The following is a 15,754-nucleotide window of genomic DNA, read 5'->3' as shown; positions in this document are numbered from 1 at the left end:
TGGAAAAAGATTTCGTTCGTCGAAACGAGCAAAAGTTTATTTGGGACACTCGGTCAATAAGCTTCACGGCGATTAGTCTTCCGACCTCATTATAACACGTACTTTGCTCGTTTCTCGCATTCGCTCACGTTCGCGCGAGCTCGATCGAGTTAATTGAGTCGAACCGCGAGAGAGAACGTCGACGGGCTCATATATCAAGCTTTGCATCGACGCTTTTTCGCGAACGAAAGCGAACGACGATGGCGTTTTGTTGCTAAGAATATCATTGAATCAGATAATTATCGGCGGCGAGTTACGATGGGAGATAGATTTGGCGGAATAACTACGTCGGGATATAAAACGACATGGCCGGTGGCGGCGAGCAAAGTTCATTATACGGTAGCTACGCTAACGATACGCATTCCGGACTTTTTCTTTTTGTTCAGTCACATTTACTCTACGAGAATTGCTGTTAAACGTTCTCGGAGTTTATTTTCCTCTTGAAACCGAGTAATAAGTCGGTAGAGCCAACTGATGCTGCACGCGATTGGTACCCTGGCCTTTGAATAGCGCGACAACGTACGGGAATGTTAACCCATTGAAGAATGCAAACGGAAATATTAGTTTTGTAAGTTAAAGACTTTATAAGATGTTAAAAAAAGGTCCAAAACTGTTGGACAACGTTGAGATGAAATAAAGAAATAAATATCGAATAAATGTACGAGCATTCTACCAATATTATATTTTTGCCAACATCGATTAAATTTTTTTTTTTTTAATTCTCACGTGTTTAAGCATCCTTCTGCTAAAAACAGCTAAAATTTGCCTAAATCAGAAAATCACTCACAGTCCACCGCGTCACAAATATTATACGAAATAATTAATTTTCAGTACATATATGTAAAATAATTTTTTTTTTAAGTTTTTACGCGTTGTTCCATCCTTGTACTAAGCACTGTTCGCAGGGACCGTCGCGCCGCGAAGGGCCGAGCCCCGGTAAAAACAAGCTCGGCCGCCCTTGCTACAAATGCAGGCATAATGAAATTATATGGATCCGTGGAGCGGATTTAAATTTTCAGGCGCAGCGCAACGCGGACGGATCCTGGGCGTTCGGGATCTGCTTTATAATCCGTGCTATTAAAGTCGCCGCGTGGCATTTGCATTCTCCCGCTCGCGTGCCTCCACTTCCGGCAATTTTTGGCCGGAACGAGGCGAGCGGAGGCGTGACGGGCGGAACATGAAATTCATGAGAGCGAGTTCCCGGTCCGAGCTTCGCCAACTATTGTCGCGAGAACTACGCGAGACGTTTCCGCGGCTGGTTCTGCTTTCTTTCGCTCCAGAAATATCGAACGCCAAGGAAACACCGATACAGAACCGATGTCAGGGAATGATGAGCGCCGTGACGGATCAACGACAATTCCGCCTGCCGTTTGTCGGTTTTCTTCGATGTAACGTTTCGTGAGTTTCGTTCCAATTTGTTCTCACTTTTAACTCCGGTATTATCGTTTCAATCATTAACGTGATGTCTCGTAAGTTACTGCACAAACGCGTGGTCTGTCATAAAAATTAGCTGTCATAAAATACAACGTTACTTATAGAATTGTCGAACTTCTCTTATTTACGCTTTAATAAAACCTCGAATAAAACATATTTTTCACGTTCGATATTAAATTTACTTAGCTTGATAAAAACTTTATCAGAGATTATTATCCAAGTGGAAATTTATTTAACTATTCTGATTTTGCAACTAGAGATAATTACTCACTAATAACGAGTTAGAAAAGCTAAATATCTAAACGTTTTTCGCCGCGTGCTAGTCTACTGCACGTACTGATTTACGTAACGCGCGCTCGACTGCCGAGTCAACTAGCCGCTGCGCGAGCACGTGGGTGTGTTTACATCAGGTGGCGGAATTTTTAATTTAGGCAGTCAAATTCTAAAGTCAGATTGTTATTAAAGACCGTGAAAAGGGTAGTCAAATCTAAAAAAATTTATCAAACAAAATTCGGAGTGAACTCGAGCGGCAGTAAGTTGCAGCGAGCAAGTTTAAAATGTACATTAAACAAATTATTCGCGTTAATAATTGCCAAATGACGCTGAAATTACGAGCGTTCTGAAAAATGATGCAATGAAATTTTCATTAGCTCGGGCTGAGCAACAATTTACATCTCACCCGCTCAATATTGAGGACACATTTCCACCATTCCGCTCATATTTATCGAAATTATCAATAACTTTCCACTTAATTAAACAAATTGAATTATTATCAGGGTACATTATACAGATGCCTTCCCGAGGTTAGCGGAAAGAAGAGATCGACATTTCATCATGCACGGCGGTAAAATGGTAATAATATTCAAATAAATCGTAAAAAAAAAAAAAAAAAAAAAAGAGAGATTCAATCAAAATTCGTCGATTTTTAATCCCAAAAAATTATTCCGCATCGATATTGAAAATCCAACGACAAAATAAGAACAATTTTAAGGGGTTTATACACTTAGCGAACGAACAGATAAGACAAAAAAAAAAGGCTGGAAGATTTGATTCCGTATCACAGAGACGTGCGCGATGCTCGTTTGCGAATTATGACAAAGGGCCGGGTAGGAAATCAGCAGAGTCAGCGATCTACAGCGACGCTCCCGGAAGTTAACGAGGTGCTGGCGACCCGGTGTATGCAAGGACCAAACGCGGATGCTGGACCTCGTCCTATTGCTCTCGCATTAGTGACGATATCGCGCTCGAGCCCGACGCTCTCTCCCGCGGCAGCGGCAGTCACGCGTTACGCTGCAACCGACACGCACTAATTATGCAAATGAGTTTAGGATGGGCGGGGCCGTTGTTAATGAGCAACTGGCACGTGCATTCGGGTTACATCGAGCGCAGAAACGCTTCTCGGCCGAGCGTGCATCGCCGTCCATCCGATCGAGCACTCCGCATCGATGATCGCGCCTCTCATCCTCCCCTCGACCCTTATCCCGCGCTCTTCGCCTCGCCGGCCGCGTCGATCCCTTCTCTCGTGTTTCCCTCGCGTTTTTCCCGCCGACTGCATATTGCACCGCGAGCGCAATATCGGTGTATATTGACAGAAGGAGCGGGCACGGAGTCCTCCCGTCCCTTCGAATGGCAGCGACGTGGCGTTCCGGAACTTCCTGTGTCTACGGCAACAACGGGCGACATTGATTTGCCGAACGGCAGATGGAATAATGCATGCAAATGGGCGCACCTGCGCGCTCGCGAGATTAAGCAAGACGAGAAATTGGTTTACACCGGAATGTCGATCTCGAAGCATTGAATTTTTAGGCGCGGAGGGTAGGAATCGATCGCTCTAGCTCCTCAATAAATTCACCGATCAGACGAACGTCTGACTGTCTGTTTAAAAAGAAAAACGAGATGAAAAGAGTGGACATATAATTATCAGATAGATCAATTTGTGAGGGAGCTGAAACAACTTATTTTAAGACGTTTGAACCGCCTTACGTCGCGTACTAAACGCAAGAACGGAGTATACGTATTGAAGACGGGCATTTAGAACAAAGAAAAGACAAAGAGAGATGAAAGACGGAGCACTCGCGGAGTACGGCGGTGGAAAATCCATTTATCCCAGATCCACATTGTCAGGAACTCGACTGCGTCGCGGTTATTTCGCGCGAGCTTCGGTTAAACGAGAACCTTTTATACATTCCATGTACGCCGTTTCCGCTGCCCTTTTTCTCTCCCGTCCATATTTTAATTAATGGTAGCTTCCTGCGCGCGAATGCAACGCGGGAAACGAAATCACAACGACGCTACCGGAGTCCTTTTATCGTTCCCTCTCTCTCTCTCTCTCTCTTTCCCTCGTCTCTTCTCTTCTCTTCTACTCGTCGTTTCCCCTTTCACCTCTTTTTAGTTCCCTTTTTTTTCTTCCCCTCGCACGCGCGTGCACTTCGTCCGTTCGAATAGAGGTATTCGCAAATTTCTACGTCAAAGTTGCCCTTCGTGCCTTCTCCTCTTTATCCGTCACGCTGATGTTGAGATAACACACGGTTCTCTTCTCCTTTCCCCTCCTTTTTTTTCTTTTAAAGACGCTTAATCATTTGTTTCATTCGTTCACTCGAAGAGCAAGTGACATAGAAAATCTGTCGATTCATAATTCAACGAGAAATGTTTTATCGCAGTCCGGTTTTTTTTAATTTTTATTTTTTTTTTTAATTTAAGTGCGAAATAAATAATTTCGCGGTTTATTTGAATACCGAGATAAGTAATAGCCTTTCGATTTATAATTATCCGCAAACAAGTTCTCCGAGAATTAAGCTCAGGCGGACAGAAAATTTTACTTGAAAGGGGAAAAAAATTTTAATAAGATTTTAATTAAAGACGTAAAAACATTTTATGTTGCAAATTAAAAAGACAAAAACTCTCGGCGTTGAGAGTTTGCTAGAAAAAAATTAGCCGAATAATCCGTAATTGTTTTTCATGCGGCGTTAAAGGGTAACGTTTCTACTTTTCGAGAAATATCGGCTATTACGTGTTGATAGAATAAATTATTTCTTCTCTTTTCTCTCGTATTTGTTCGTTCGGAACGTTTTCCGTCTTTCTTTTCCAACGATGCGCCAAAGAATGAAATGAGGCGCAATACGACGAAGTAAGCAATTTGATATGAACAATATGCTGAAACGGATTGCACATCGATTACATGCGTAAACACTTTTTTTTACACCCGTACTTTGTTTTTCATATTTTTCGCTCTCGCAATATTTTTCATGCTAGCGCGTGCTCAATGGCTAAATAGATTAATAAAGATAGATGAATACAAACAAATGCATATACGATAAACATCCGCGGTAGAAAAACAGAAAAGAAATTGCATCGAAAGTATTTTAAAAGGAAAAAAATATCGATAGACGCTTGGACCTGTAATATCATTTAAAAAAAAAGAAAATTTGCTTTAAAGTCAATTTTACAATTGCTACGTTCAAGATGTAAGAAACACGGAAATATAGAAATACCGTGTGAACAATATCACCGGCTATAATAAACGTAAAATTACGCTGCAAAAAATTTGGTGTTAGCAATTTCCATTTAATTCTTTACAGCGTATAGAATAGCGGCGATATACATATATTTCGTTTGGGCAAACTTGATTTTTCCGCGTCTCGCGGACGCATAAAATATTCCAGAGTCCCGGGAAGATCGACCCGAGCGTTTATCAAGAATTCCGGCCTGCTGTTCCATCATTCCCGGATTTATACGGCTCGCCGTCCCGTCTCGTATCGGACATACAGTCGCGGCCGGTTATCGCGCAGGTCGCACTTACGCCCGGTATAAAGTTGAAGACGAAAATGAAATAGTTAAGTGAAACGGGGGCGGCGGGGTGGAGGACGAGGAGACCGACGAGAGGCCAGGGTGACGGCGAGGAAGAAGGAAAGAAGCCATCGTTCACCATCGATTTCTCGAGACAGGTCCGGGTGAGTGACGGGAGCACAGAGTAAACTCCGAGCTATAATTGAGTTCGATGTGACTTGGGAAGGCTGTCGTATGCCGCGATATAGTATACTCGCGTATATACGCTATAACGTGCATGAGATACATAGGACTGGAGATGATACAGCATCCCTGTGTACACACCGCGCCACGCATCCTCGCGCGCCAGCGGGGGACCATGGGAGCTAGACTCAACGATCGGTAAATGCATAACAAAATTTAGTTTTTATCGATTCCCTGCCGGAGCCGGTTGACGGACAGTTTAATTAATTACTTTTAATTAACGCAAAATCCAAACGGGTGTCTAGAATCACTCTACCGCGCGCCGGGCGGAATGTACCGGGGATCAATAAATTCTATCATGCCGGTTACAAATATCGGAACGGCGGTTAACGGACAATTAGAGCGGCAATAACAAACTAGGGGAAGCGGGGCAGAAAAAAAAAAGGAATTAATTCGGTCGGCTTGGATAAATCAAGCCCGATGGATTTGTGTAAAACTAGATTTCGCAGTAACTACGATAATTGAACAGATTATCCCGGAATAACGATGCCCCGAGTAGAATTTTGTTTCCGTGCAACCATTTTGTTTGCATGCGCTTCTTATTCATGTATACAGCAGGCTTATATATTTTTCGATTGTGTTGTCGCGCGTAAAAGTGCCTCCCGCCTTATATTCAGCGGGAACGAATAAATCGATTCTAACGTCTTTATCCGCGGTAATTAGAAAAAGAAGTTACACAAATTCAATAATAAGACATAAGTCGAATTCAATTTTCCTAAATGCAATTATTGCATCGCAGCGAGCTTTTAACAGCAGTTTTCTTAATGATGTGCTCGCGTCGCTGGGCAATTATAATCCGCGATATTTTAAACGTTTTCCCTCCCTCTCGACAAATCTAAGACGGTTTGAAAATACGCTTCGGAATTATATACCCTTCGAACTAATTTGAGCCCGGAAAGGGCAAGCTCCCTTTCCGTCAATAATTACATCGTACGATCGCCACTGTCCGCCGGGCAAACGCAGCCGCAAATACGACGGGACGCTAAGATAGACGAGATAGTCAAGATAGTCGAGATACCGGATCGGTGTTTTGGATATTCCGCTCGATCGGCGATCATCGAGGATTTAAAATACACCGAGAGGAAACTATAGTTACTTTTAAAACCTAACTATAATTTTATTTCATTTTATGACGTTTCTAACGATGAATATAGTCGCCGCGAGCCACTCATATTTAACTTTAGAAATATTACAAATTTGTCCCCAAAAGAAACTGTACTTTTCTCTGAGTGCACATGCGATTTATGCGTCAGTTTTATATAGGGGTGACGCGACGAGGAAAAGCGGAGGGATCTCGAGAAAATATCCCCTAGGAGGTTGTCGGGCCGAATCCTCTCCGCAGCTTCCGTCCATATAACGACGTCGTCCGGTCTTTGACATATAATTAGCCACGAGGCATTCGGAGACGCTCGCTCTCCGCGGTATTGATATTCCAACATTCGTTCTGATCCTCAAAGGAGCGATACGTTCATCCGGATGCATACGGGCGAGTCCCCCTTCGCGAGACCGAGTTTGTTCTTTCCTCCTCCCCGTCGCTCTTTCTCTTCGCTTAAACCGTTTCCTCCGACGTCGAAAATCTCCCCGCGTAGCGAGCACGGGCACGGAACGAGGCAGCCATACGAGAATGCGCCGTCTAAGTCGCAGTTGTGTACAGAACTCGACAATAATGGCGTCCAAATACGTGCGCGACCACTTGTGCTCCACGGGCCATTATTGTCGAGATTTCAACCCTCCTCGTATGAGTTTCCCCGACTCCGTATTTGCCGGTTTAGTTAGACGCGACGAAATGCACGCTCGCGCGAAACGATTTCCCATTCGCAGCGAACGACGCTAAAGCCCCGAATATGGAGAACGCCATTCGGTCGAGATTACTACGGAAGAGCGCACTCGCGTTAAAAATTATACTCTCGTCCCGTTTACAACCGCGTCGTGATCGATATTATTAGCGAGGAAGTTGTATATGCATCCCACTGCTCTTTAACGGAGATAGACTGACAATAAGATATAAGCTTTCTCGGGTCTTCGACGAAGGACGTTGATCCATCAGACCTTCGATTTACTCGGGAATTAAATTTAGGATTTTAATTCGAAATTAAATTTGTCTCATGCGGAACACTTGCGATTCCCTCTTTCGAGCTTCCTTTGAAAAACGCGAGTTTCTGTGCGGTTCTCCTTTTCAAACACGACGCCAGGAATCGTCCGAAGGATGTATCAAAGCCAGACCAGAGCAGCGCACCGAGAGAACGTCGGAACTCGTCTTCGCCTTTCCTTACGAGAAAAATAGTTACTTTGGAGTTATAATTTCACGGTATTTCGAGAGATAAGTCCAATCGAGCCAATTATAAATATAATCTTGGAATAAAAAATCGATTCTGCCTATCGTTGAAAATTTAAATTATTCCCGGGTCCAGAAGTGGCTTTTCTCTCAGCGCGGCGACCCTTCCGCGAGATACTAGAATTCTACACGCGACAAATGCTGCACCGTGAGAAGGTAATACACGCGGAGATCTACGTGCGCAGATGGCAAGCTCCAGTACTCTCCAAATACACATATCGTGCATACTTTACGAGCGCTTATACATATTTAGTTGTACTACTTAGGCAGGAACAATGAAAGGGAACGCTCGCCGCGGTGGGTGAAATAACATTTACCCGTTCCGGGATTACACGAGTATTTGCTGCCGGAGTCATCGCGTCTCATTAATCCTTTTCTTCGAATCGACGTCAAGGAGGGACATTTGCAACAACGAGGCAACTTCTTGCGTCTCCCTCCGATTTCATCTCGTTAATTCTTTAATCAACTGGGACAATTGGATCGGATCTGGCTTCATCACACATTTTATTTCTCCCGATATATTTTTCTTGCGTACGCGAAACGAAATTCCACGAGTCGCTACCGTGATTAATTAACGCGGCGGAGGGGAAAAAAAAAGCGCTGGAGTAATTGGGTTGGGTCGCCGCGAGGGAATGCGTGCACCGCACGCACAAAGAGATGGAATTTGCGCTTAGAACTGAATAAATACATAAAAATCCGGGCCCGCGGGTGTGCTGCTCGGTACCTTCCCGCTGTATCTTTGTGCGCTTGAACACGGCGCGGAAACGGTAAACAAAGCGGCACGCAGAATGGAAAGTACACGTGGAAAATCTTTGACACGGTGTCGGAGTAACTTTAAACAGAGAGAAAATGTTTTTGCTTTTGAATCTCGGCATATTTTTATAATATATCTGAAAATAAAATATAATCGGATTTATCTGTATTTATCGGTGCAGTTTTTGGGTATCGTCGCGATTTATGCGACTCTCAATATGACGCTAGAACGCTTACACTGAATAATTAAAGCTTCAAGTTTAAATATTAATCGTAGATTAAATACACGAGGTGCCCAAATAATGTATAAGACTCTTCGAATATTGTTAAATTAAAAAAAATTAATGCTCGAGATTTGTAACCCAGTTCGATCACTTGGAATAAATTAAGTCGTAACTGAAACATGAAACTGCTTTAATAAAACATTAGTCTTCTGTTAGTCTAAAATTAAGATTTTGCACTAAATGCACTTGGCATGTAATTTATAAATAAGAAAACTATACTGACGATTCAAATGTTCGTTAAACAATCGGATCTGAATCAATTAAAGAGTAAACAACTTCACTTTGTAATTCACGAAGATATATTTTCGAATCGTGCTATAAATAAGCGCCCATTGAATCGCGGAAAATATTCATCGCACGTCTCGGGTAAGCGGGTTCATTTTGAATGGACTTCTAATTAATATCTTAAAACTAAAATGATTGCAGCACAGCGAATTCCACTTTACATGATAAAATCAAGAAGCGTTAACTCCTTTCCCCGCCCACCTTTTAAAAGTCGCTTCTAGCGGGAGCTGTGCTTATTCCCGGGTGTATTAAATAATTTCTCGCGTTGTTACGCTCTTGCCGAGGCAAGTCGAACCAGCCCTATCTAAACTAGTTAAACGGCATCGTCAAATAACGTCAGTCAGTCACAGAAGCATGAAACTGTGACACAGCTCGGTCGCAGCGCTTGGTTTGAGAATTCTCGCCCGAGCTGCGCTCTCGAATGCGATCTTCGCATTTCGGATAATCAGCGTGCTTTAATTATCGTTACACGTACCGAGTAATTAGTCTGTATCACTTACGTATGGACGCAAAGCACGGTTGTTCGCTCCAAATCGCGTACGGTATTTTTGGGTAATCAAGACGAGGGAGTGTCTTTGATACGAAAACTGTTAATTAGTCATCCCGTTGACTTGGCGTAACTTCTGACGCGCGGCGGTTTTTACAAAATGTATACAGAGGCCTTTCACCACGGGATCTCTCGCGATGATGCTTTGTGAGGCGTTCATTATTCATAAATGTAGGTACGTTAAATTTTGAATCAAAGAATAATTTTTTTTTTTAGCTCGGGGAAAAAACAGCGCTGTCGCTCGCTCTCGTCTCGTAATCACAGTCAGATTTGTAACATTTGCCTATCGTCCTTATACGAATGCAACGTGCACCTACGTCTGGGATCGAGAAGTAAACAAAGGTAAAAAACCTTGCAAAAAACGCTAAAACCGACGTGTGTGCCCGGAGCGCGCGGCTCTATGAATGCTATTTGCTACGACTGCGTGCTGTTTGTGCGCTGCTAAAAATTGCGGACGCGCTTTTATTCGCGAGTTTACGTAATTTTCGAGGCCCGGGCCAAAGAAAAATTGTGGGCGATCGGGCGAGCCGCGGGGCGCGAAAACCAGTTTGCAGCGAGAGCAATCAGAGAGCAGTGAAAATTACACGGCGCCGACATTTAAACCCTCATCTCACGTTTGCCGCCGCGCGCGTTCCCGAAATAAAGGGCGCACTTCTAGGCATCACTATTCATAAATGGATTCTATATAAAGGGACTATAAAAGGAAAAGTGAAAAGTTCCTACGATGAAGAATATTAATATTGCAGTCAGGGTTCGACTGCCGCGTGTTCGCTCTCTTCGCGCCTTTTTTTGTTAAGCTCCATATTGCTTTCATATACCGAAAATAGTTTTGCATTTCGAGCGATCTAGAGTAAAATTTAATAACGGCCACTGCGGAAAATAGGAGGCGGCCGCGCGTCAGACTGTGTACATTGAAATTCCTATGTTGTTTGTGTATCGAGAATCATGTAAATATCAAGGCAAGGGGCTGCCGCTTTATCTCGGGTGCCGACGCGGCCAGGGTCCGAAAGTAATTAATATTCGATTACTTTCATCCCGCGCAAATAATCACCTGTGCGAAACTTTCGCGTGGTTATATTCCCTCCCTCTCGTTCTCTCTTTCTCACTCTGTGCCCTCCGCTTTCACGCGAGGAGTTGGCGGCAGGACGAGGCGGCACTCCGGGGTTCAAGTATCGATTCGTTTCTGCTGGTAAACCATGCATACGTAACTACTGTTTGTGGTTATTACTGTTAAATTTAAGCCCCCGTCATAATGTATGCGTGAGAGCAGACCGCCGTTCGCATGGCACATCCTCTGCCAGCCATTCGTAGGTTTCACATTACGCACCGTAAACCGCGCCGGTGCACGGAGTCAGACGGAAGCTCGTTGCCGGTCGCGCACGACATCCGGTTCTTCCTACGCGGTCGTATCTCAGCCTATTGATAAAACAAAACCGACGTGTGGAGTAATCCACCGCAATTGCGAGCGTCTATTATGCGGGGAGGAAAGGGGTGGAGGCCACTGTTTCGAGGTTTATGATCAACCGCGACTTTTATAGAATTTCCTAAATTAACGCCGAACAAATACCGACACTTAATTATCTCAAGGATTAAAAATCATCAACAACAATGATTTTAATACTGAAAATATATTTCATTACCGCCTACCATATTTTTTACCTCAAACCCGTAAAATAAACTCGAGTTACATACTTTTTACGCCTGACTGTGACTGTTGAAAAGTAATTTGAGGTCGTAAAACGAAATATGAAACGAATTACACATTATTACTTAATAATATAAAATAATGTAATACAATACTATACTGATTGTAACATTATCACGTACATTAATATTTCATTTTCAAAAATTACTTTCTCCGGAATAAAATAATATCGCGTTTTTTTTTTTTTTTACCGAGTTCTTTTTCTGGAAGAAATAAACTCGAACAAAAAACCTGTAATTACGAGTTACATTTCGGTCAATAAACAGCTCCTTGTCGATGTACTGTATTTGATTTAAATGTCTGATCGATTTCGAGCGACATTTTCCAGCGAGAATGCACGGGCTTACCTACGGGAACACCTGCGGACTCACGCGCAAAACGACAGAAACGACCGTGGCCGACCTTCTCGGACGTACAGCGGGCTTTATGCGCCGTTACGGGGGAAAACGATACCTGACAATTTTATAGAGAGACACATTCCGTGCCCGTGTATACGTATCCGCTGCGCGCTTTTACCGCAACGATGTCTTTCGTTCTCGTATCCGATCGAGCGTCTAGTTTCTGGAAGACTGAACTCCACGTGGATTCCTCGATTTCTCGATGGCGACAAACACGAAAGGGCGTAAGTAAAGACGTCTGCAGTTACTATTGAAGACGCAAACACAAACTTGGTCCGTAAAAAACAATGAATTTATTTTTAGAAAAATATTAATTAATTAATTTAATTAATTTCTTTTTTGTAAAATACGCGATAAGTTTGATTAATGTTTCGTTAAAATATCGCAAATTCTCCGGTTTTCTCTCCGAAGTCGAATAAGTTCTGCTTCGAAGAAAATACGACATATATTTTTATAAATAATCTTACGAACGTTAAGAGGATAACTCCATTTAAAAGTTTGATGTAATGGAATCCATTAAAAAGAGCTTAATTTTTGCGCTTTAAAAGCACATTGTTGGAATACGGAAATACAACAAAATATTTTATTTAAAAGGTTTACAGTTTATAGGCACTTTATTTTAAAAACATTGCATTTTTCAGGCTACCGCTGTCATCTATTTTTTTTTTTTTTTTTTAATGTTCAAATTGTTCATAGTCGGTCTCTAAATAAATTTTTATCTCGCCAAAAAGACTCGTCCAAAAAGTGATTTTTACATTTTTATAGCTAGAGAATTTTATTTAATTTTTAATAAAAAAAGACTCTTTATTGCGTTTAACCCGTTCACCGTAGCAAAGACGTATTTCCCGGAGTAGAGCCACATTTCGAAGCGAAAGAGTTAAATTGTACATACATGTTTGCGCATATATCGCACGCGAGGCGCCCGCGCCGCAATCTTAGCGCGGATCATCAAAGGCGCGAGGCGCAGATACGACCGTCGTCGTCGCGGCACGGTCGATTCTTATTCCGGTCCTCCGCGCGGGATTTCTCGCCGACGAGGTATCGCGTTATTACGCCAATTATGCAAATGTCGCGTTTGTAAAAAGGATCATGCGCGCGGGATTTATTCGAGGGTGATTCCCGCGCCGGCGACGCCCGGTCGTCTGCCAGTCCCGGCACGTTAGAGTATTTTTATAAGAGCCTGGGGTCGCGTGAGATGTTAGGGGGCCGAGAAGAAAGTGAGAGACGGCCGAGGGCGAAGGGAGAGAGAGCAAGAGCGCAGGACACCCAAGGGAGTCGGCGAAGAAGTCGACGAAGGATCGCGATGGCAGATGACACGGGGGAGAAAAGAGGGATGCGGAAGGGACGTGAAAAATGGAGGTGTGCCGAATGAATGCCACCCGGTGAGAAAGACTAAAAACGCGGAAGGGAGTCGGCCGAAATACGTAGAAGGCGGGGGCGGAGGGAAGCCCCCACATGTCGACATCTCGTATATCCGTGGAAATAATCGCTTTGTTTGCAATGCTCTTATTTCAGCATCCCCCTTTTTGTATTAAATTGTCGAACGAGCTGTCGTTTCTTGGCTGCCCTTTGAATTTTAGTAGCGACACCTCCAGCAGAATGAGGTCCTGTTTTATTAGTCTTTTCTAAGCTTGATTTACTGAGCGCGATGATTAGATAATATTACAGCTAAGTAGTGATAGAATACTTTATGAGAAAGATAAAGAAAGGCCAAAGTAAACATACCCACCCGAAACAATGATTTGATTATAAAGTTGTTTGATATAAAATAAACCCCAATTTGGAATTGTTAATAAAATAAGGAACAAAGTGATATACATATAATACAATATATAATTTGATGTAATTAATTGGACTTACCTATAAGTTGCTCTACAGTTCCTTGATATCTCTCAAGCTGCCTTTTCATCTTAGCCTCTGTAATCCAGACGATGTTCTCCTGTCAGCGCCCATGGTCCAGACAGCAGCCTTTCCTCAGTCTCCAGGATTCACAACACATTCTCTTCTTAGCCTCTGCGGCTCACACTTTCTCTTCTTAGTCTCTATAGTTCACAACACTTTTTAGCCTTCAAGGTCCAGATTAACATCCTTCTCTCAGTCTCCATGGTTCAGATTGTATCCTCCTCTTTGTCTTCATAATTTAGAATTCTAGACTGCCTTATTCTTTCAGCTTCCATTGTTCAAACCATCTTCTACCTTTTGGGTCTTCTGGGCCTTCATGCCTCAAAGTGGTTTCTTCTCTCGATCTTCATGCCCCAGGCTATTTTTTCTCTCGACTTTTGTGATTCAGGTTCTTTTCTCTTTTCAGTCTTCGTAGTTCAAGCCGCTTTATCTACTCATTGTCAGTCTTCTTGGTGGCACACACTCGCGAAAACACAATTAATTACGATCAATCACGTAAATTTTATCAGTATCTCTGAAATTAATCAAGTCAGGTCATCTTGATGATAAACCGCCTCCTCCTTTCAGTCTTTACGGTGCAGATCAATTTCACTTTTCGGCCTTTGTATTCAGGCCATTTTCTACCTTTTGCCATCGAGCCCCAGCTTCGTTTTCTCGATTTTTTTGAATCAGGCTGCTTTCTTTTCTCAACCTCTGTACTCTAAATCGCTTCTTCTACACAGCCTCCGTCGTAGCACATACGCACACACGCACGAAAATACGATTAATTACGATTAACGACGCAAATTTGATTTTAACCGTCGACACTAATGAATTACTTAACGCGATTCGCGAACAAGATGACGGAGAAGACGTCAGAAGATGTCGCCAATGATCAGAGCCGCGATTTCGATAGTCTTTCAGCGCTCAACGACTTCCGATTAAACTAATAAACAATCACGTGATCAACGGTACCAACGCTACCAACAGTGTCTCCTTCAATCGTGCTGTTCTTTTGCCGGCCATGACAAAAGCGCCGCTAGCGCCATTAGCGCCTAGTAGCACTAAACGCCGCGAGCTGTTGCGCATCTATCATTTCGTCAAAGTTTCGTCGGAGCTGGATCGGAGCAATCAAAGAGGATCTAATCCTGGAGAATCGCAGATAATACTCACTCATCGCGCACAGCAACTGGTTGTTACGACTGTCGAAAGAATAGTAAGTGTAACAAGCACGGGGAGAGCGTGGGGTGAAAAAGGGGAGAGCGTGGAATTAAGAAGGTGAGAGTGGAGGGTGAAGGAGGAGAGGAACCACGACTCGCGCCAACTACGCACTATCGCGCCAACCACGCACTTGTCGCGACCACGTGTCGCGAAAGGTGCTTCGCGAGTAGTTTCGATCAACAGAGCACACTTCGACGGATTAAATTCGAAATCTCGGTGGTCTCTAAAGCCCGATGCCCGTTCAAATAGATCGATGAGTAACAGTATTCAAGTCGGCCAACCGTATCTCCCCCAGCTGTGGAGCTCTCGTCGACCATCTTACGAAGGCGCTACTCGTGCCGTTGGCAGTGCTGAGAACCATACATCGACGATTCTTTCGGCGGTGGCGTCGTCGGAAAGAATTAAATTAATTACGGAGGGCCGTTGAGATTGACTACATGTCGCGTAGCCCCTTCGCTATCAGTCGTTGTGACCTTCAAAAGAACGGTGAGTGTGGGTACAGAGTGGAGGAAGAGTGAGATCACGACCGCCAGCGATTTTGTCGTGATCTATATACAAGATCGAACATTTGAGACGAGACGTGACTACGCAGTAGTACTGCGGCAGCACTAGGCTTTTTAGAAACTTCGACGGAAATGCGTGCATACTCACATATAATTGCGACGTATATACAACCTTCCCATTAACTCCTACGTATTTGTTTCATACTGTAGACAGCCAGCGGTGATCGAAGCGTCGTTCGAGAAGCTTGACAAACCCTGGCTCGCTGTGATGTTCGCTGCAAGGTGTCCAGTGCTCGTGACTATCATCGAGGACGCTTGAATACGTACGTTGAGCTTGTGT

At 43.5% G+C, this 15,754-nt stretch overlaps 1 protein-coding gene and 1 long non-coding RNA gene across 3 annotated transcripts in view; one reads left to right on the top strand and one right to left on the bottom strand.

The window, feature by feature from the left end:
• LOC139104693 (peroxisome proliferator-activated receptor gamma coactivator 1-alpha) overlaps positions 1-14,549 on the bottom strand; it is a 44,305-nt gene extending 29,756 nt beyond the window's left edge. The window contains exon 1 of one of the 2 annotated variants that reach the window (XM_070660337.1): positions 13,670-14,549. The gene's annotated coding sequence lies outside the window, so the exon portion shown is untranslated. The remainder of the gene's footprint in view (positions 1-13,669) is intronic. The other variant, XM_070660363.1, reaches the window with a different exon arrangement.
• Positions 14,550-14,916: 367 nt separating this feature from the next.
• LOC139104993 (uncharacterized) overlaps positions 14,917-15,754 on the top strand; it is a 130,383-nt gene continuing 129,545 nt past the window's right edge. Inside the window, exon 1 of the long non-coding RNA XR_011546110.1 lies at positions 14,917-15,737. This is a non-coding gene — a long non-coding RNA (uncharacterized lncRNA). The remainder of the gene's footprint in view (positions 15,738-15,754) is intronic.

Source organism: Cardiocondyla obscurior, linkage group LG01, assembly GCF_019399895.1.
Source record: "Cardiocondyla obscurior isolate alpha-2009 linkage group LG01, Cobs3.1, whole genome shotgun sequence".
In the NCBI taxonomy this organism is placed as follows: Eukaryota; Metazoa; Arthropoda; class Insecta; order Hymenoptera; family Formicidae; genus Cardiocondyla; species Cardiocondyla obscurior.
This window is presented reverse-complemented; position numbering and strand designations above follow the sequence as displayed.